The 21,025-nt window shown below is 46.5% G+C and overlaps 1 protein-coding gene across 3 annotated transcripts in view; it reads left to right on the top strand.

The window, feature by feature from the left end:
• Positions 1–5,083: 5,083 nt before the first annotated feature.
• LOC137326229 (BRD4-interacting chromatin-remodeling complex-associated protein-like) overlaps positions 5,084–21,025 on the top strand; it is an 81,833-nt gene continuing 65,891 nt past the window's right edge. The window contains exons 1-2 of one of the 3 annotated variants that reach the window (XM_067991128.1): positions 5,084–5,155; positions 6,476–6,632. The gene's annotated coding sequence lies outside the window, so the exon portion shown is untranslated. Of the gene's footprint in view, positions 5,156–5,835; positions 6,216–6,439; positions 6,633–21,025 lie in introns of those variants that run through there. The other 2 variants (XM_067991129.1, XM_067991127.1) reach the window with 2 other exon arrangements.

Raw genomic sequence — 21,025 nt, 5'->3', positions numbered from 1 at the left:
ACTCTGTACACCTCTCTCTCTCTCGGACTGGGTGATTTTGTTCAGACTCTGTACACCTCTCTCTCTCTCGGACTGGGTGATTTTGTTTAGACTCTGTACACCTCTCTCTCTCTCGGACTGGGTGATTTTGTTCAGACTCTGTACACCTCTCTCTCTCGGACTGGGTGATTTTGTTCAGACTCTGTACACCTCTCTCTCTCGGACTGGGTGATTTTGTTTAGACTCTGTACACCTCTCTCTCTCGGACTGGGTGATTTTGTTCAGACTCTGTGCACCTCTCTCTCTCTCGGACTGGGTGATTTTGTTCAGACTCTGTACACCTCTCTCTCTCTCGGACTGGGTGATTTTGTTCAGACTCTGTACACCTCTCTCTCTCGGACTGGGTGATTTTGTTCAGACTCTGTACACCTCTCTCTCTCGGACTGGGTGATTTTGTTCAGACTCTGTACACCTCTCTCTCTCGGACTGGGTGATTTTGATCAGACTCTGTACACCTCTCTCTCTCGGACTGGGTGATTTTGTTCAGACTCTGTACACCTCTCTCTCGGACTGGGTGATTTTGTTCAGATTCTGTACACACCTCTCTCTCGGACTGGGTGATTTTGTTCAGACTCTGGAGACCTTCTCTCTCTCTCTCGGACTGGGTGATTTTGTTCAGACTCTGTACACCCCCCTCTCTCTCTCTCTCTCCCGTTCTGGGTGATTTTGTTCAGACTCGGTACACCTCTCTCTCTCGGACTGGGTGATTTTGTTCAGACCCTGTACACCCCCCTCTCTCTCTCTCTCTCTCCCGTTCTGGGTGATTTTGTTCAGACTCTGTACACCTCTCTCTCTCTCTCGGACTGGGTGATTTTGATCAGACTCTGTAGACCTTCTCTCTCTCGGACTGGGTGATTTTGATCAGACTCTGTAGACCTTCTCTCTCTCGGACTGGGTGATTTTGTTCAGACTCTGGAGACCTCTCTCTCTCTCGGACTGGGTGATTTTGTTCAGACTCTGCACACCTCTCTCTCTCGGACTGGGTGATTTTGTTCAGACTCTGTACACTTCTCTCTCTCTCTCTCGGACTGGGTGATTTTGATCAGACTCTGCACACCTCTCTCTCTCTCTCTCTCGGACTGGGTGATTTTGTTCAGACTCTGCACACCTCTCTCTCTCTCTCTCTCTCTCTCGGACTGGGTGATTTTGATCAGACTCTGTACACCTCTCTCTCTCTCTCGGACTGGGTGATTTTGATCAGACTCTGTAGACCTTCTCTCTCTCGGACTGGGTGATTTTGATCAGACTCTGTAGACCTTCTCTCTCGGACTGGGTGATTTTGTTCAGACTCTGGAGACCTTCTCTCTCTCTCTCGGACTGGGTGATTTTGTTCAGACTCTGCACACCTCTCTCTCTCGGACTGGGTGATTTTGATCAGACTCTGTACACCTCTCTCTCTCTCTCTCTCGGACTGGGTGATTTTGATCAGACTCTGCACACCTCTCTCTCTCTCTCTCTCGGACTGGGTGATTTTGTTCAGACTCTGCACACCTCTCTCTCTCTCTCTCTCGGACTGGGTGATTTTGTTCAGACTCTGCACACCTCTCTCTCTCTCTCTCGGACTGGGTGATTTTGATCAGACTCTGTACACCTCTCTCTCTCGGACTGGGTGATTTTGTTCAGACTCTGCACACCTCTCTCTCTCGGACTGGGTGATTTTGATCAGACTCTGTACACCTCTCTCTCTCGGACTGGGTGATTTTGTTCAGACTCTGCACACCTCTCTCTCTCTCGGACTGGGTGATTTTGTTCAGACTCTGTACACCTCTCTCTCTCTCGGACTGGGTGATTTTGTTCAGACTCTGTACACCTCTCTCTCTCTCGGACTGGGTGATTTTGTTCAGACTCTGTACACCTCTCTCTCTCTCGGACTGGGTGATTTTGTTTAGACTCTGTACACCTCTCTCTCTCTCGGACTGGGTGATTTTGTTCAGACTCTGTACACCTCTCTCTCTCGGACTGGGTGATTTTGTTCAGACTCTGTACACCTCTCTCTCTCGGACTGGGTGATTTTGTTCAGACGCTGTACACCTCTCTCTCTCTCGGACTGGGTGATTTTGTTCAGACTCTGTACACCTCTCTCTCTCTCGGACTGGGTGATTTTGTTCAGACTCTGTACACCTCTCTCTCTCTCGGACTGGGTGATTTTGTTCAGACTCTACACCTCTCTCTCTCGGACTGGGTGATTTTGTTCAGACTCTGTGCACCTCTCTCTCTCGGACTGGGTGATTTTGATCAGACTCTGTACACCTCTCTCTCTCGGACTGGGTGATTTTGATCAGACTCTGTACACCTCTCTCTCTCGGACTGGGTGATTTTGTTCAGACTCTGTACACCTCTCTCTCTCGGACTGGGTGATTTTGATCAGACTCTGTACACCTCTCTCTCGGACTGGGTGATTTTGTTCAGACTCTGTACACCTCTCTCTCGGACTGGGTGATTTTGTTCAGACTCTGTACACCTCTCTCTCTCTCGGACTGGGTGATTTTGTTCAGACTCTGTACACCTCTCTCTCTCTCTCGGACTGGGTGATTTTGTTCAGACTCTGTACACCTCTCTCTCGGACTGGGTGATTTTGTTCAGACTCTGTACACCTCTCTCTCTCGGACTGGGTGATTTTGTTCAGACTCTGTACACCTCTCTCTCTCGGACTGTGTGATTTTGTTCAGACTCTGTTCACCTCTCTCTCTCTCTCGGACTGGGTGATTTTGTTCAGACTCTGTACACCTCTCTCTCGGACTGGGTGATTTTGTTCAGACTCTGTACACCTCTCTCTCTCGGACTGGGTGATTTTGTTCAGACTCTGTACACCTTTCTCTCTCTCGGACTGGGTGATTTTGTTCAGACTCTGTACACCTCTCTCTCTCGGACTGGGTGATTTTGTTCAGACTCTGTACACCTCTCTCTCTCGGACTGGGTGATTTTGTTCAGACTCTGTACACCTCTCTCTCTCGGACTGGGTGATTTTGTTCAGACTCTGTACACCTCTCTCTCTCTCGGACTGGGTGATTTTGTTCAGACTCTGTACACCTCTCTCTCTCTCGGACTGGGTCATTTTGTTCAGACTCTGTACACCTCTCTCTCTCGGACTGGGTGATTTTGTTCAGACTCTGTACACCTCTCTCTCTCGGACTGGGTGATTTTGTTCAGACTCTGTACACCTCTCTCTCGGACTGGGTGATTTTGTTCAGACTCTGTACACCTCTCTCTCGGACTGGGTGATTTTGTTCAGACTCTGTACACCTCTCTCTCTCGGACTGGGTGATTTTGTTCAGACTCTGTACACCTCTCTCTCTCTCGGACTGGGTGATTTTGTTCAGACTCTGTACACCTCTCTCTCGGACTGGGTGATTTTGTTCAGACTCTGTACACCTCTCTCTCTCTCTCGGACTGGGTGATTTTGACTCTGTCCACCTTCTCTCCATTTCTATCTTCCATGACACAGTTTAGCCAATCAGCCGCCCGGAGCGGCTGCCATTCAGCGCAAGGTCAGCCAGTAGTGTGCGCGGAGGCTGCCGGCGGCCCGCCCGCCCAGTATTGACGGGGCCCCGGCCCGGCCCGCCCGCCCAGTATTGACGGGACCCCGGCCCGCCCGCCCGCCCAGTATTGACGGGGCCCCGGCCCGCCCGCCCAGTATTGACGGGACCCCGGCCCGGCCCGCCCGCCCAGTATTGACGGGGCCCCGGCCCGGCCCGGCCGCCCAGTATTGACGGGACCCCGGCCCGCCCGCCCAGTATTGACGGGACCCCGGCCCGCCCGCCCAGTATTGACGGGACCCCGGCCCGCCCGCCCAGTATTGACGGGGCCCCGGCCCGGCCCGGCCGCCCAGTATTGACGGGACCCCGGCCCGCCCGCCCAGTATTGACGGGGCCCCGGCCCGCCCGCCCAGTATTGACGGGACCCCGGCCCGCCCGCCCAGTATTGACGGGACCCCGGCCCGGCCCGCCCGCCCAGTATTGACGGGGCCCCGGCCCGGCCCGGCCGCCCAGTATTGACGGGACCCCGGCCCGCCCGCCCAGTATTGACGGGACCCCGGCCCGCCCGCCCAGTATTGACGGGACCCCGGCCCGCCCGCCCAGTATTGACGGGACCCCGGCCCGCCCGCCCAGTATTGACGGGGCCCCGGCCCGCCCGCCCAGTATTGACGGGACCCCGGCCCGCCCGCCCAGTATTGACGGGACCCCGGCCCGCCCGCCCAGTATTGACGGGACCCCGGCCCGCCCGCCCAGTATTGACGGGACCCCGGCCCGCCCGCCCAGTATTGACGGGGCCCCGGCCCGGCCCGCCCGCCCAGTATTGACGGGGCCCCGGCCCGGCCCGCCCGCCCAGTATTGACGGGACCCCGGCCCGCCCGCCCAGTATTGACGGGACCCCGGCCCGCCCGCCCAGTATTGACGGGACCCCGGCCCGCCCGCCCAGTATTGACGGGACCCCGGCCCGCCCGCCCAGTATTGACGGGGCCCCGGCCCGGCCCGCCCGCCCAGTATTGACGGGGCCCCGGCCCGCCCGCCCAGTATTGACGGGGCCCCGGCCCGCCCGCCCAGTATTGACGGGGCCCCGGCCCGCCCGCCCAGTATTGACGGCGCTCCGATCCGAGCGCTTCATTGATCTGCGCTTTTCCTCAATTTCGTTGATTAAAAACAATATAATGTACATGTGTTCTTGTCCTTTTTCACCCCGGGAAGTTTCTCATGCCATATGTGAGGATCTCTATTTAAACTGTAACAGTGTATTCACGTTTCCTCATCTAAAAAAAGACATGTCATCCCTCAAAGTATCTGCACTTATTTGAAACAAAATGCATCAAATCATGTCAAAATACAACCAAAAAAACCCACTTCCTAAAACCTTTGAAGCGCAGAGACTAATTGTTGGAGTATCTGCATAAATGTCCTGTCCTTGCTGCACGGTGCCTGGAGCCGACAGCTGATCGCCCTGTGCTTTGACTCTGGTCCTCCCTCCTCCTCCTCTCCCTCCCCCCTCCTCTCCTCCCCCCTCCCCTCCTCCCCTCTCCATCCCCTCCTCCTCTTCCCCCTCCCCCCTCCTCCTTTTTTGGTCATGCAGCCCCTGAAATGATGGCGAAGAAACCCCGTTGACAAGGCAAACCACATTGGCGGTGAGTCCCTTTTTAAAGTGTTACAATTTGTTTCTCTCGCTCTTCCCGCTGATCCGATACGTAAATGTATATTTGAAAAATAAGCAATGCCGAGAACAAACAAACAAATAAATAAAAAGAAGGAAACGATCATTTCTTGGCCGGGGGCAGTTGCTGTATTTTTGCCCCTGTGAACTCCCGCAGATCCCTCAGAATTCGAGTCGTTGTTACATTTTCTGTTGCTCCAATGTCTCATTTACAATAAAAATGGATCAGCCTCTGCAGCCAGGTCAGGATCGAAAACCAGATCGTGGAGGGAATAATAATAAATGAACAAACAAGCAAAATAAAACCTAACAAAAGGCGCGTGAGAAGTTCTTTGTTTATTGACACCTCCCTCTCGCAGTGTGTGAGAGGAGGAGGTGTTTCTCTCCGGACCTTTTAGTTGTGTTTTTTTGTTGTAAGAGATTATTTGCTGAGACCTGCACTGTTGTCTCGTCTTCTCTTCTCTTCCCTCCTCCTCCTCCTCCTCCTCCATTCATTCATTAAGGTCGAGCGATTCCCCGAAGCAGTGGGTTTTCCAATATGAGCTTGTTTTTTTTTTGGTGGAGCGGGGCGGGGGGGAATGACTCATGAGATTGGAGGTCAGATTACAAAAGGACCCTGTGATTTCACATGCAAAAGATCAGCATCAGAAATCAATGGCTGCAGCTCGCAACTTGGCTCTGGGGTTTTTTTTTTCTTTTCCAAAGCAATGCGGTAACTTGATTGAAAATTCGGATCCGGCCAGAGTTATGCAACGTCCTCCCCTCCCGTACAGTTTGTAAAACAGCCCCCTTTCATTCTGCAATAGGAATTCGGATTTCGATTTAAAAACATCCACATTAGCAGTTGAAGCCCATCAGACGTGCGGAGCTCACGTACATACAAGCAGGAGAATCATTACTGTTAACAGGCGTGTTGGAGTCAAGGAAACGTTGGGCCTTGTAACTTTTTTTTACATATTAAGAGCAAGCACCAAATCAATGCTTTGATCGCTGGAAATAAACCAGGGCCAGGTTAAATCATTAAAAAAAAACCGGTGTGTGAATCAATAAATAAGGTGGAGAAAATACTGTCAGCATTTCATAGTCTATTAATATTGTAACCTTTACAATGAGACCACACCCTAATTCTTTGTGCTGTTTTAAAATAAATGTACACAAAACTATACGTGCTGTGAAACTGCTTGGTGGATTTATTAAGTTAATGTATGAATACTAAAAATCTTTTTTAAAAATTACCCCCTTGCAAAGACTACATATCCTTTTTTTCTCTCTCTCTCTCCCCGCCTGAACAAAGTAACAAGATGTCGGCAGGACAAGGTGTTCAATGTGGCTCCTCTTGTATCAGACTGAGACGGATCACGTAGCCCCGTGTCCGATACAAGTGTTCCCCCCTCGCTCGATACACTGGATTGGAGAGACTCGGGACTGCGAGCTCGCCTTTGCACGGGATGGTATGTGCGAACCGTTCGGGTTTTAATGTTTTGTTGCCCCCAAATAGGTCAGATTATTTCAGTCTGGCCTCTCTTTGGCTGGTGATGGATTGGAGGGGGAGGGAGGAGTTGGAAATCGACGATAGCTCGAATGTATAAATCTTCCCCATCGTGACTTTGCTCCTAATTGGGTTAAACTTTTTACTGCTGATAGATTAACATAATTAAGCCCCCTCTTGTGTTTTTTTTTATTATATACGTTCTTGATTTATTGGATCTGAGGGATAGCGTGTACAGTGCGAGAGAAAATAACATCCAGAAATGTGATACAGGGTCGTAAATAACACTCTGCAGACATGAAATATACTTGTAATTTATTATCTCGCTTATCGTAAGATCGACGTCTGCAGTTTGCCCTTTTTGCATAAGAGGAAACAACTCGTAGGCTGAGGGATCCCGGATCAATGGTGTCCGTTTGCCATACAGGCCTTTACTCATTATCTATGCAATCAAATTGATTTCACTCTCTATTCCAGCCCCGGGCTGCAGATAGTTTTTTTTAAGTGCCCTGCTTCATAAAACTGGACATTTTGCAATCGTTATGCATTGGAATTCCGACTAATGTGGGAGGGGGACGGTCTGCAATGAGAAATTCAGAGAAAACACTAGGTATTACCATTGTTTCTATATTGAATCATACCGTTTGCAACGTCCAACCCTTTAACCCTTCGAGATCTCTGCGCTCCTCCAGTTCTGGCTTCTTGTGCATCCCCCACTCCCTTTGTCCCACCATTGGAGGCTGTGTCTTCAGCCGTCCAGGCCCTAAGCTCTGGAATTCCCTCCCTAAACTCTCGGTCCCTATCCAATATTTCACACCAGTGGCCATTTTCCATGTATAATGCATCTTGGCAGTGAGTGTTTGTAGATCATCCAGCCTGGGGAATGAGTGTGGTCCTGATGTCCAGACATGAGGTTTGCCAGCAGGACTTACTGGTCAGGGTGAATAGGCATTGGTGTCAGCCATGGCTCAGTGGTAACACTCTCGCCTCTGAGTTGGAAGGTTGTGTGTTCAAGTCCCACTCCAGAGACTTGAGCCCATAATCTAGGCTGACACTCCCAGTGCAGCTCTCCCTCAGCACCTGTTGGAGGTGCTGTTTCTCGATTGTGATGTTAAACCAAGGCCCCGTCTGCCCTCTCAGGTGGACATAGAAGATCTTATGACACTATTCGAAGAAGAGCAGGGTAGTTCTTCCTGGTGTCCTGGACAATATTTATCCCTCAACCAACATCACTGAACCAGATTATCTCAACATTTAGTTCAGTTGTTTGAGGGATCTTGCTGCGCACAGATTAGCTATCACGCTTCCCAGCTTTACAACAGTGACTACACTTCAAAAGTACTTCATTGTCTGTAAAGCGCTTTGGGACATCCTGAGGTCGTGAAAGGTGCTATATAAATGCAAGTCTTTTTTTCTTTCATTCTTCGCTGTGGAACTGAACTATTTTTTTCTCCTGTCAATTCCTGAAGACAGTAACTCACACTGAGATAATGGCTCCAAAACTGCCAGCAGCTTGTCAACGGCCAATCCTCATGCAGCTCACTGCAGAGGCCACTGAACACAGAGCAGGAGTGGGGACCATGGATGATTTTGTTTTTCACCCCACTTTTCTCCTCCGAGCTCGGCAGTGCGGATATGAACTGGAGATTATATGAGTTATGTGGAGATTGGTCAATTCATCACTTGGCTAGTCTGCGATGGCCTCCATGCTAGTACAGCTGACTGCTACCACTATTGCCCATTGCATTTGTCAATCCAGTGATAAGATGAAGAGAAATGGGACTGTCTGGGTTGAGGGACTGATTCCCTAATTGTTAAACATACAGAGTAAATGTTTTCTTTTATTTTTGAACATTGCATTATATGACCATGGAGGTTGCATTTAAAACAAATATATTTTTCTTGCCAGTTTTCTTTTGCTCACTACTGGTCCTTGTGCCATATATTATACAAATATGAGAAGTGTTCAGTTTTGAAAATGCAACGGCCTGCATAGCTCAGTGGAAACCACATAGTGTATTTAATGACAGCTCCAGAATTAAACACTTAAAAAAATAAGTAATTACAAGTAGGACTGCACTTCCAGTGGTCCATGGGAACAGAGCTTTGCCTATGATTAGGTCTGCATCATCTGACTTCCACACAAACGTGACAGGGTGAGGTGACCAGACATCATAAAATGGCCATGGTATTTGTCAATCTATTGATCCAGAGACAAGATGAAGAGAAATGGGACTGTCTGGGTTCAGGGACTGATTCCCAAATTGTTAAAAATAGAGTAAATGTTTTCTTTTATTCTTGGATAAATATATATTTTTCTTATCAATTTTCTCCCCTCTCCACCTTTCCCCAGGCATTGGCTCTTTGCCGGATTCTGATTTTACGGAGCCTGACAGTTGATATTGTCAAGCTAAACAATCACAGCCAAGCCTGAACCTGTCCTAACCTGATGTCCATACAAACACACTTCCAGAAAGGGGTCGATGGACGGTGGTCAGGAGCAGGAACGATTTTTCCTCTCCTCAAGTTAGGGACCCAGAGGTTAATTGTAGTGTTAATCCTGTCACCTGGGCAGTCGGGGGACCGAGGGCAGTCGGGGATCAAATCCAGGACCAGCCTGGTCTGTACTGCTGAGCTACTGACTGGGTAAACCCGTTGAGCCATTGCGTGGGATTGGGGGGCACTTCCTTAAGTCGTTTAATGGTTGAGTGCGGGGAAATTGTAGATTGGTAAATGTTTGTAAATTTCTAGCTCCAGGTCAGATGAAATCAGCATGAAATGACTGCCTATCTCTTTTTTTTGTATTTGAGATAGACTCAAAACTTTTCTATGTACCAGCTGATCTCCCATGCATTGCTGAGGGAAAGTTCAATGACACAATGCTTTATAAGTATAGGACTGTTATACCATGTAATGCACAATGTATTATTCTGCTGCTAATTGGTAAGTAAACAGAGGACAGGTCATTTCGAGTTTAATTGCTGTTTGGTCAGGGAAGGTGGCAGATTGGAATGTGCTTGTCAGGTTCAGGCTGGAGTTAGAAGCCCTCTCCTCAGATTTGTAACAGAGTGCTCGATGTATTTTTAATAAATCACCAGTAGATGCCCGGTGGTGTTGCTCACATTAAATTGGCTGATATACTGTTCTTTAGGACACGAGTGTTATATCATGTGCTGCACAAGGTATTGTTCTGCTGTGGTGGAGCTGTGTCCCTTTAAGCCACAATTTCCAATTGTTAATTAAATACAGGTTGAAGTCAATTTAAGTTTAATTGTTGATTTGTCAGGGAACTTTGCAGCTCAAAATGTGCTGGTCAGTTTCAGGCTACAGGTCAGAAGTACCCAGATGTTTTTTATATCTGTAACAAAGTGATATCTGGATGTATGTTATATAGTAACAGATCCACCACGGTGTTACGGTGAGTTAGAGCATATACTGTTCTATAACAATAGAGGCCTTATCAACGAAGTGTGATGGAAAAATGTGACACTTGCAGCAAGTGCGTGTATGAGTAAAACTTTAAATGTTATAGATAAGCAGGCAGGGACGATACCAGAGATAAACTTTAATTTATAAAGCGCCTTTCGTGAGCTCAGGACATCCCAAAGCTCTTTACAGCTAATGAAGTGCTTTTGAAGTGTAGTCACTGTTGTCATGTCGGAAATGTGGCAGCCAATTTGCGCACAGCAAGATCCCACAAACAGCTATATGATAATGACCAGGTAATCGGTTTTAATGATGTTGGTTGAGGGATAAATATTAGCCAGGACACTGGGGAGAACTCCCCTGCTCTTCTTCAAAATAGTGCCATGGGATCTTTTACATCCACCTGAGAGGGTAGATGGGGCCTCGGTTTAATGTCTTATTTGAAAGACGGCACCTCTGACAGTGCAGTACTCCCTCAGTACTCGACTGGAGTGTTAGCCTAGATTTTGTGCTCAAGTTCCTGGAATGGGACTTGAACCCAAAACCTTCTGACTCAGAGGCGAGAGTGATACCCACTGAGCCAAGGCTGACATCTGGGAATAGATAGAGAGATGGATTTTGTTTTTAAAAAAACCCCAAATGAAATTTTAGCTAATTTTATTCCATTGCTTATTCTATCAAGCAGCTGTGATACTGGAAGCACTGTTACAGGCCTGTCCTGCAGTGGAAGCATCTTGCAGCCAAGTGTGTTGGGCTGGAATGTACACTCCTGGAATCAGTGACAGTAATTGATTTCTGGCCCACACAGTAAGCAATGTGGCAGAGATTCTGAAATGCTCAAGAGGCTGCATAAAGAGCGACTCTGTAAATCTACAGTGCAATTATAGAGCTACCCAATTAAGGGAGGGATTTATAATATAATGTTAATATGGGCTACTGTAGTTAACTCTATTTTGTGAGTGTACTCCTGAGATTACGTTCCACTTGGGGACTGACAAGATGGATGCCGAAAGCAGACGGAAGTATTTCCCATTCATGTTACAGATTTTTCTGTAACTCATCAACACAAACCACTCTAAACATTTTTCTTTGATTCCTTTTCGCATTAAGCAAGCTAGATCTGCTAAGCTGTTCCTTGTAACTCCTCTTCCCCTTCCTTTTCCCCACACACCTGTGAATGGATTCTTCCAGCAGGCCGTACACGTTTACATTGTGTGGCATGTGGTCATTTGAGACGACAAGTTCAACCTCTCAGCTACTCTCACGAATGCTGAGTGTGTGTTCATACATTTGGCACAAATGCATTTGATTACTATATACAGAAGACGTTTCTCCCTATCTATTTTGTCAAAACCTCTCATGATTTTGCACACCTCCATTGAATCTCCCCTTAACCGTCTCTGCTCGAAGGAGAACAATCCTAACTTCTCCTGTCTCTCCACATAACTAAAGTCCCTCATCCCTGGAACCATTCCAGTAAATCTCTTCTGCACCCTCTCCAAGGCCTTTACATCCTTCCGAAAGTGTAGTGCCCAGAATTGGACACAATACACCAGCTAGGGCCTAACCAGTGATTTATAAAGCTTTTTTTAAAATTCATTCTCGGGATGTGAGCATTGCTGGCAAGGCTGGCATTGATTACCCAACCCTAATTGTCCTTGAGAAGGTGGTGGTGAGCCGCCTTGAACCACAGCTGTCCATGTGCTGAAGATGTTCCCACAGTGCTGTTCATTCCAGGATTTTGACCAGCGATGATTAAAGAACAGCCGATATATTTCCAAGTCAAGATGGCATGTGACTTGTGATCATGCACCTGCTGTCGTTGTCCTTCTAGGTGGTGGAGGTCGCAGGTTTGGGAGGTGCTGTTGAAGAAGCCTTGGGGGGTTGCTTCAGTGTGACCTGTAGATGGTATCCACGGTGCACTGGTGGTGGAGGGAGTGAATGTTTAAGGTGATGGATTGGCTGGGCGATCAAACGTACTGCTTTGTCCTGGATGGTGTCAAGCTTCTTGAGTGTTGTTGCAGCTGTTGTGTTGTTGCCATAACTTCCTTGCTTTTGTACTCTATGGCTCTGTTTATAAAGCCAAAGATCCTGTATGCTTTTTTAACAGCCGTACCAACTTGTCCTGCCACCTTCAAATATATATTTAAAAAGGAAATTTTGTTTTTTTTCTTCCTGAATGAACTACAGGTTCAAATTCAAATTGGAGGGTATGACATGATAGCTATTACTGAGACATGGCTGCAGGATGGTCAGGATTGGGAACTAAATATACCGGGTTATAAGGTCTACAGGAGAGATGGGGAAAATGGAAGAGGGGGAGGAGTAGCCTTAGTGATTAGAGATGAAATCACTTCAATGATGAAGGAGGATATAATGAGAGGTAAGCAGCCAAGAGAGACCTTATGGGTTGAATTGAGAAATAGGAAAGGATCGAAGACTATAGTGGGAGTTGTGTATAGGACCCCTGGCAGCAGCTCTGAAGTGCTAGATTGTATAAATGCAGAGATTAGACAAGCGTGTAAGAAAGGCATAGTGGTCTTAATGGGGGACTTTAACCTTCACATAGATTGGGAAAAGCAGACTAGCAACTGTCAGAAAGGTAGTGAATTTCTTGAGTGTATCCGGGATAGTTTTCTACAGCAGTATGTCCCAGAGGCAACAAGGGGGCAAGCCATACTACATTTAGTAATGAGTAATGAACCAGATTTAGTTAACAGCTTAACTGTGCGTGAACATCTATCCAATAGCGATCATAACATGATCGAGTTCAATGTAGTGTTTGAAAGGGAAAAAAGTGAATCAGTTGCTGAGATTCTAGACTTGGGTAAGGCCGACTTCAATGGGATGAGACAGAGACCGTCCACAGTAAACTGGGCAAATCTGTTAATGGATAAAACGACAGATGATCAGTGGGAAATGTTTAAAGAAACATTTAATATGACACAGAATCAGTTTATACCCCTGAGGGCAAGAACTCTACTTGACAAAAAAAACAGCCATGGACAACTAAAGAGGTAAGGGACAGTATAAGACATAAGGAAAGGGTGCAAAAAATGGCACAGATCCTGGCGAATGGGAGAGATACAAAGGGTCACAAAACAGATAGAGCTACAAAAAGAGAGTATGAAAAGAAACTTGCAAGGGATATCAAAACCAATACGAACAACTTTTATAGTTATATTTGGAAAAAGAGGGTGGTGAGGAGCAGTGTTGGCCCCTTAAAAACTGAAAGAGGGGATATTGTCATTGACAATGGGGAAATGGCAGACGTGTTAAACAATTATTTTGCGTCAGTATTTACAGTAGAAAAAGAGGATAGCATGCCGGAAATCCCAAGAAAACTTATCTTGAATCGGGGACAGGGACTCGATAAAATTAGCATAAGTAAAGCAACAGTAATGAAGAAAATAATAGCACTAAAGAGTGACAAATCCCCAGGACCAGATGGTTTCCATCCCAGGGTTTTAAAGGAAGTAGGTGAGCACATTGCAGATGCCCTAATTATAATCTTTCAAAGTTCTCTAGATTCAGGAACTGTCCCTCTAGATTGGAAAATTGCACATGTCACTCCGCTTTTTAAGAAAGGAGAGAGAGGGAAACCAGGGAATTATAGACCAGTTAGCCTAACATCTGTTGTGGGGAAAATGATGGAGTCTATAATTAAGGTTAGGGTGACTGAAGACCTCGAGAATTTTCAGTTTATCAGAGAGAGCCAGCATGGATTTGTGAAAGGTAGGTCGTGCCTGACAAATCTGATTGAATTTTTTGAAGAGGTGACTAAAGTAGTGGACAGGGGAATGTCAATGGATGTTATTTATATGGACTTCCAGAAGGCATTTGATAAGGTCCCACATAAGAGACTGTTAGCTAAGATAGAAGCCCATGGAATCGAGGGAAAAGTACGGACTTGGTTAGGAAGTTGGCTGAGCGAAAGGCGACAGAGAGTAGGGATAATGGGTAGGTACTCACATTGGCAGGATGTGACTAGTGGAGTCCCGCAGGGATCTGTCTTGGGGCCTCAATTATTCACAATATTTATTAACGACTTCGATGAAGGCATAGAAAGTCTCATATCTAAGTTTGCCGATGACACAAAGATTGGTGGCATTGTCAGCAGTGTAGATGAAAACACAAAATTACAAAGCGATATTGATAGATGAGGTGAATGGGCAAAACTGTGGCAAATGGAATTCAATATAGACAAATGTGAGGTCATCCACTTTGGATCAAAAAAGGATAGAACAGGGTACTTTCTAAATGATAAAAAGTTAAAAACAGTAGATGTCCAAAGGGACTTCGGATTCAGATACATAGATCATTGAAGTGTCATGAACAGGTGCAGAAAATTATCAATAAGGCTAATGGAATGCTGGCCTTTACATCTAAAGGACGAGAGTACAAGGGGGCAGAAGTTATGCTGCAGCTATACAAAACCCTGGTTAGACCGCACCTGGTGTACTGTGAGCAGTACTGGGCACCGCACCTTCGGAAGGACATATTGGCCTTGGAGGGAGTGCAGCGTAGGTTTACTAGAATGATACCCGGACTTCAAGGGTTAAGTTACGAGGCGAGATTACACAAATTGGGGTTGTATTCTCTGGAGTTTCGAAGGTTAAGGGGTGATCTGATCGAAGTTTATAAGATATTAAGGGGAATAGATAGGGTGGATAGAGAGAAACTATTTCCGCTGGTTGGGGATTCTAGGAGTAGGGGGCACAGTCTAAAAATTAGAGCCAGACCTTTCAGGAGCGAGATTAGAAAACATTTCGACACACAAAGGGTGGTAGAAGTTTGGAACTTTCTTCCGCAAACGGCAATTGATACTAGCTCAATTGCTAAATTTAAATGTGAGATAGATAGCTTTTTGGCAATCAAAGGTATTAAGGGATATGGACCAAAGGCAGGTTTATGGAGTTAGATCACAGATCAGCCATGATCTTATCAAATGGTGGAGCAGGCACGAGGGGCTGAATGGCCTACTACTGTTCCTGTGTTCCTCTTCTTTTACCTCTTTGGGATGTGCGCCAATCCTTACCAAGAGAATGGGTATACAGCTCACTGTAAAGCCTCCCCCGATGCTGATGTTCCGGTTATTGGTTAATAGGAATTAAGCAGAGCAACCATGGTTGACTGTCGCTCTTGTTGTACAACCAGCGTGGGTGTGATTCAGCACCTTCCTGCAGTGGGATGGCTGAGATAGGAAACTCTCCACATGAGAACTCATCATAAAATCTTACATTACAGAAGGAGGCTATTCGACCCATCGTGCCTGTGCCGGCTCTTTGCAAGAGCTACCCAAATAGTTCCAGTCCCCTGCTCTTTCCCGATAGCCAGGCACATTTTTCCTTTTTCAAGTATATATCCAATTTCCCTTTGTAGGTTCACCTACATGATTCCCTAGTAGCCAGAGAATCACCTGCAATGGCTTCTCTTCCCGCTCCTGCACCGTTACTTCCGGAGTCCTCCTTGGCCCCCTCCTATTTCTCATCTACATGCTGCCCTTCGGCGACATCATCCGAAAACACAATGTCAGAGTCCACATGTACGCTGACAACACCCAGCTCTACCTCTCCACCACCTCTCTCGACCCCTCCACTGCCTCTGATTTGTCACACTGCTTGTCCGCCATCCAGTATTGGATGAGCAAAAATTTCTTCCAACTAAATGTTGGGAAGACCGAAGCCGTTGTATTTAGTTCCCGCCACAAACTCCGTTCCCTACCCACCGACTCCGTCCCTCTGCCTGGCCACTGTCTGAGGCTGAACCAGACCGTTCTCAACCTTGGCGTCCGATTTGACTCTGAAATGAGCTTCCGACCACACATTCGCATCATCACTGAGAGCACCTACTTATCCATCTCTGTAACATTGCCCATCTCCACCTCTGCCTCAGCTCATCTGTTGCTGAAACCTTCATCCATGCCTTTGTTACCTCTGGACTCAACTATTCCAATGCTCTCCTGGCCGGCCTTCCATCTTCCACCCTCCATTAACTTGAGCTCATCCAAAACGCTGCTACCTGCATCCTAACTCGCACCAAGTGCTCGTTTACCCACATTGGCTCCCGGTCCTGCAATGCCTCGATTTTTAAAATTCTCATCCTTGTTTTCAAATCCCTCCATGGCCTCGCCCCTCCCTATCTCTGTAACCTTCTCCAGCCCTACAACCCTCCCAGATCTCTAGCCTCCTCCAATTCTTTCTTCTTGCACATCCCCGATTTTAATTGCTCCACCATTGGCAGCCGTGCCTTCAGCTGCCGAGGCTTTAAGCTCCGGAATTCCCTCCCTAAACTTCTCCGCCTCTCCATCTCTCTCTCTCTCCTCCTTTAAGATACTCTTTACAACCTAGCTCTTCGACCAAGCTTTTGGTTACCAGCCCTAATATCTCCTTATGTGGATCGGTGTCAAATTTTCATTGGATCTTAGAAATGTACGGTACAGAAGGAGGCCATTCGGCCCATCGTATCTGTGCTGGCCGAAAAAGAGCTGTGCAACCTAATCCCGCTTTCCAGCTCTTGGTCCATTTCAATGTAGGTTACTTCAAGTGCACATCCAAGTACTTTTTAAATGCCATCAGGGTTTCTGTTTCTGCCCCTACCACCCTTTTAGTCAGTGAGTTCCAGACCCTCACCATCCTCTGGGTGAAAAAATTTCTCCTCAGCTCCCCTCTACTCCTTCCACCAATTACTTCAAATCTGTGCCACCTGGTTATTGACCTCTCTGCTAAGGGAAATAGGTCTTTCCTATCCACTCTATCTAGGCCCTTCATAATTTTATACACCTTAATTAAATCTCCCCATAGCCTCCTCTGTTCCTAAGCAAACAACCCGAGCCTATCCAATCTTTCCTCAGCTAAAATTCTCCAGTCCTGGCAACATCCTCGTAAATCTTCTCTGCACCCTCTCTAGTGCAATTACATCCTTCCTGTAAAGTAGTGACCAGAACTCTGCACAGTACTCAAGCTGTGGCCTAACTAGTGTTTTATACAGTTCTAGCATAACCTCCCTGCTGTTAGATTCTATGCCTCGGCTAATAAAGGAAAGTATTCCATATGACTTCTTAACCACCTTATCGACATGTCCTGCTACCTTCAGAGATCTGTGGACATGCACTCCAAGGTCTCTCTGTTCCTCTACACTTCTCTATCCTACTATTTATTTGCCTTGTTTGCCCTCCCCAAATGCATTATCTCACACTTCTCTGGATTGATTTCCATTTGTCACTTTTCTGTCCATCTGACCAGTCCATTGATATCTTCCTGCAGTCTACAGCTTTCTTCCTCACTATCAACCACACGGCCAACTTTTGTATCATTTGCCAACTTCTTAATCATGTCCCCTACATTTAAGTCTAAATTATTGATATATGCCACAAAAAGCAAGGGACCTAGTACTGAACCCTGCAGAACCCCACTGGAAACAGCCTTCCAGTCACAAAAATATCTGTCGACCATTACCCTTTGCTTCCCGCCAATGAGCAAATTTGGATCCAACTTGCCACTTTCCCTTGGATCCCATGGGCTTTTACTTTTCTGACCAGTCTGCCATGTGGGACCTTGTCAAAATCCTTGCTAAAATCCATGTAGACTACATCAAACGCCCTACCCTCATCAACCCTCCCTGTTACCTCCTCAAAAAATTCAATCAAGTTAGTCAGACACGACCTTCCCCGAACAAATCCATGCTGACTGTCCTTGATTAATCCTTGCCTTTCTAAATGACGATTAATACTGTCCCTCAGAATTGTTTCCAATAACTTGCCCTCCACCAAGGTTAGGCTGACTGACCTGTAATTACTCGGTCTATCCCTTTCTGCCTTTTTAAACAATGGTACAACGTTAGCAGTCCTCCAATACTCTGGCACCGCGCCTGTCGCTGGAGAGGATTGGAACATGATGATCAGAGCCTCCGCTATTTCCTCCCTTGCTTCTCTTAACAGCCTGGGATACATTTCATCCGGGCCTGGCGATTTATCTACTTTTAAAGATGCTAACCCCCTTCATACTTCCTCTCTCACTATGTTTATCCCATCCAATATTTCACACTCCTCGTCCTTAACTACAATGTCTGCATTGTCCCCCTCTTTTGTGAAGACAGACGCAAAGTATTCATTCAGAACCACTCCCATGGCATCCACCTCCACACACAGGTTGCCATTTTGGTCTCTAATAGGCCCTACTCTTTCCTTAGTTATCCTCTTGCTCTTTATGTATTTATAAAACATCTTTGGGTTTTCCTTAAATTTACTTGCCAATATATTTTCGTGCCCTCTCTTTGCTTTCCTAATTTCCTTTTTTAATTTCACCCCTCTGTACTCCTCTAGGCTTTCTGCAGTATTGAGCTCTTGGTATCTGACATAAGCTTCCCTTTTTTGCCTTATCTTACCTTTTTTGCCTTATCTTACCTTTTTTGCCTTATCTTACCTTTTTTGCCTTATCTTACCTTTTTTGCCTTATCTTACCTTTTTTGCCTGATCTTACCCTTTTTTGCCTTATCTTACCCTTTATGCTCCTTGACATCCAGGGGGCCCTCGATTTGGGAGTCCCACCCTTTTTCTTTGTGGGAACGTATTTGCTCTGAACCCTCTATCTCCTCCTTGAATGCCTCCCACTGCTCTGACACTGATTTACCTTCAAGTAGCTGTTTCCAGTCCACTTTTGCTAAATCACATCTCAGCTTAGTAAAACTGGCCTTTCCCCAATTGAGAACTTTTACTCCTGGTCTATCTTTGTCTTTTTCAAAAACTATACTAAATCTAACAGAATTGTGATCACGACCACCAAAATGCTCTCCCACTGATACCCCTTCCACCTGTCCAGCTTTATTCCCTAAAACTAAATCCAGAACTGCCCCCTCTCATGTTGGGCTTACGACATACTGGCTAAACAAGTTCTCCTGAATGCATTTTAAGAATTCTGCGCCCTCTATACTTTTCACACCGTTTGTATCCCAGTTAATATTCGGGTAGTTGAAATCCCCTACTATGACTGTCCTATTATTTTTGCACTTCTCAGAAATTTGCCTACATATTTGCTCTTCTATCTCCCTCTGACTGTTTGGGCATCTACAGTACACTCCCAGTAGTGTGACTGTCCCTTTCTTTGTTTTTCAGTTTAACCCATATGGCCTCACTTGATGATCCTTCCAACACATCGTCCCTCCTCACGAATGTATTTATTTCTTTAACCAATATTGCGACCCCCACCCCCCCGCCTTTTTATCCCCCTCTCTATCTCGTCTGAGGTGCAACCCGTCCGGCTTGGACAGGTCCCACCTCCCCCACAACCGGTCCCAATGCCCCAGGAATCTAAAGCCCTCCCTCCTGCACCATCCCTCCAGCCACGCATTCATCTGCTCTCCTCCTATTTCTGTACTCACTCGTGCGTGGCACAGGGAGCAATCCGATCCTTCTTATTAATCTCTTTCCTAGCTCCCTAAAATCTGCCTGCAGGACCTCATCCCCCTTTCTACCTATGTTGTTGATACTGATAAGGACCACGATCTCTGGCTGTTCACCCTCGCCCCTCAAAATGTTCTGCAGCCGCTCAGTGACATCCTTGATCCTGGCACCAGGGAGGCAACATACTATCATTGTTTAATAACGCTCCTCTGAAGCACGTTGGGACATTTTACTATGTTAAAGGTGCTACATAAATGCAAGTTGTTGTTGTTTGAAAGTTCCTACTGAATCTGTTTCCACCACTCTTTTCACTCAGCGCATTTCAGATCATAACAACTTGCTGCGTAAAAGAATTTCTCTTCATCTCTCCTTTGGTTCTTTTGCCAATTACCTTAAACAAAATACCAAGTTGGCAGTACAGCCTATGTACTAGTTACTAATTATTCCCCCCCGCCCTGTCGAGGGCATTATAAGTCAGTGACTTAATGTGGGAATGAAATCACATGTAGGTCGGGAATACAGTTCGTGATAGGATAAATATTGGCCAAGACTCCAGGTGGAACTCCCCTGCTCTTCTTCAAATAGTGCCGTGGGATCTTTTACATCCACCTGAGAGGGCAGACATCTCATTTGAAAGACGGCGCCTTCGACAGTGCAGCACTTCCTCTGTAGTGCACTGAAGTGTCAGTCTAGATTATGCGCTCAAGTCACTGGAGTGGGACTGGGTCTGAAAGTGCTACCACTGAGCCACAGTTAACATCTTGCTCAGTGTCACAGAGGCAATTTACCCACAAGCGATCGGGAAAACTTTCATTCTTCTTCAGAAGTTATTGATAATACTTATCGAGATAGCTTTCTTTTTTAAGGTTTAAAAAATCTTGTACAAAATCACTTCACATATGATGGAAAAGACAGACTTTCTAATGCTGAACATCATAACAAGCGATTCCAGAAATTGACAAACATAAACTCTTATCAATCAATTGGCTCACTGCGGGAGACCCGATGTTGGGAGTCAATTAGTGCTGAAAATTATCTTGTCGCATAACATTTTTTTTCTCCCAATGTTGTTCCCTCCCCTCTTCTCCTGAAGGTGTAGACTGTAATTTAAGATATGACGTGGTAAGTGTAACATGCTAGGGAGGAACAGGTGACTTTGGACCTTTGGTTCCCAAATCTCTCCCCCACTGGGTTTTCCTCACCTCATGTCTGGGTCTGTTGTAGACTCATTGATAGAGATTGATTGCTCTGATCAGTGAACCACTCCATTATCGTATCATGTGACTACCAGGATGGTAGAGGTGAACTTGATGGACCTTCGTCTTTTTTTCTCATCTAGCAATTCCTATGTTCCCAGACTTCTTGCTGGGTTATGGTTGCCCTCTGGCATCTCACCTAAATGGTATTATTCACATGTAAGCCTCAGCACTGAGTGTTGGCAGGCTATTTGACTGCAAGAGTCATCAGAACAAAGCCTGATCTTGTCCTCACCTAACAGTAACACAGTGACCTCCCAGTAAGAACCGTTT

This window comes from Heptranchias perlo, chromosome 10, assembly GCF_035084215.1.
Source record: "Heptranchias perlo isolate sHepPer1 chromosome 10, sHepPer1.hap1, whole genome shotgun sequence".
Classification (NCBI taxonomy): Eukaryota; Metazoa; Chordata; class Chondrichthyes; order Hexanchiformes; family Hexanchidae; genus Heptranchias; species Heptranchias perlo.
Note: the sequence above shows the minus strand (reverse complement) of the source record. Positions and strands in the feature narration are given on the sequence as shown.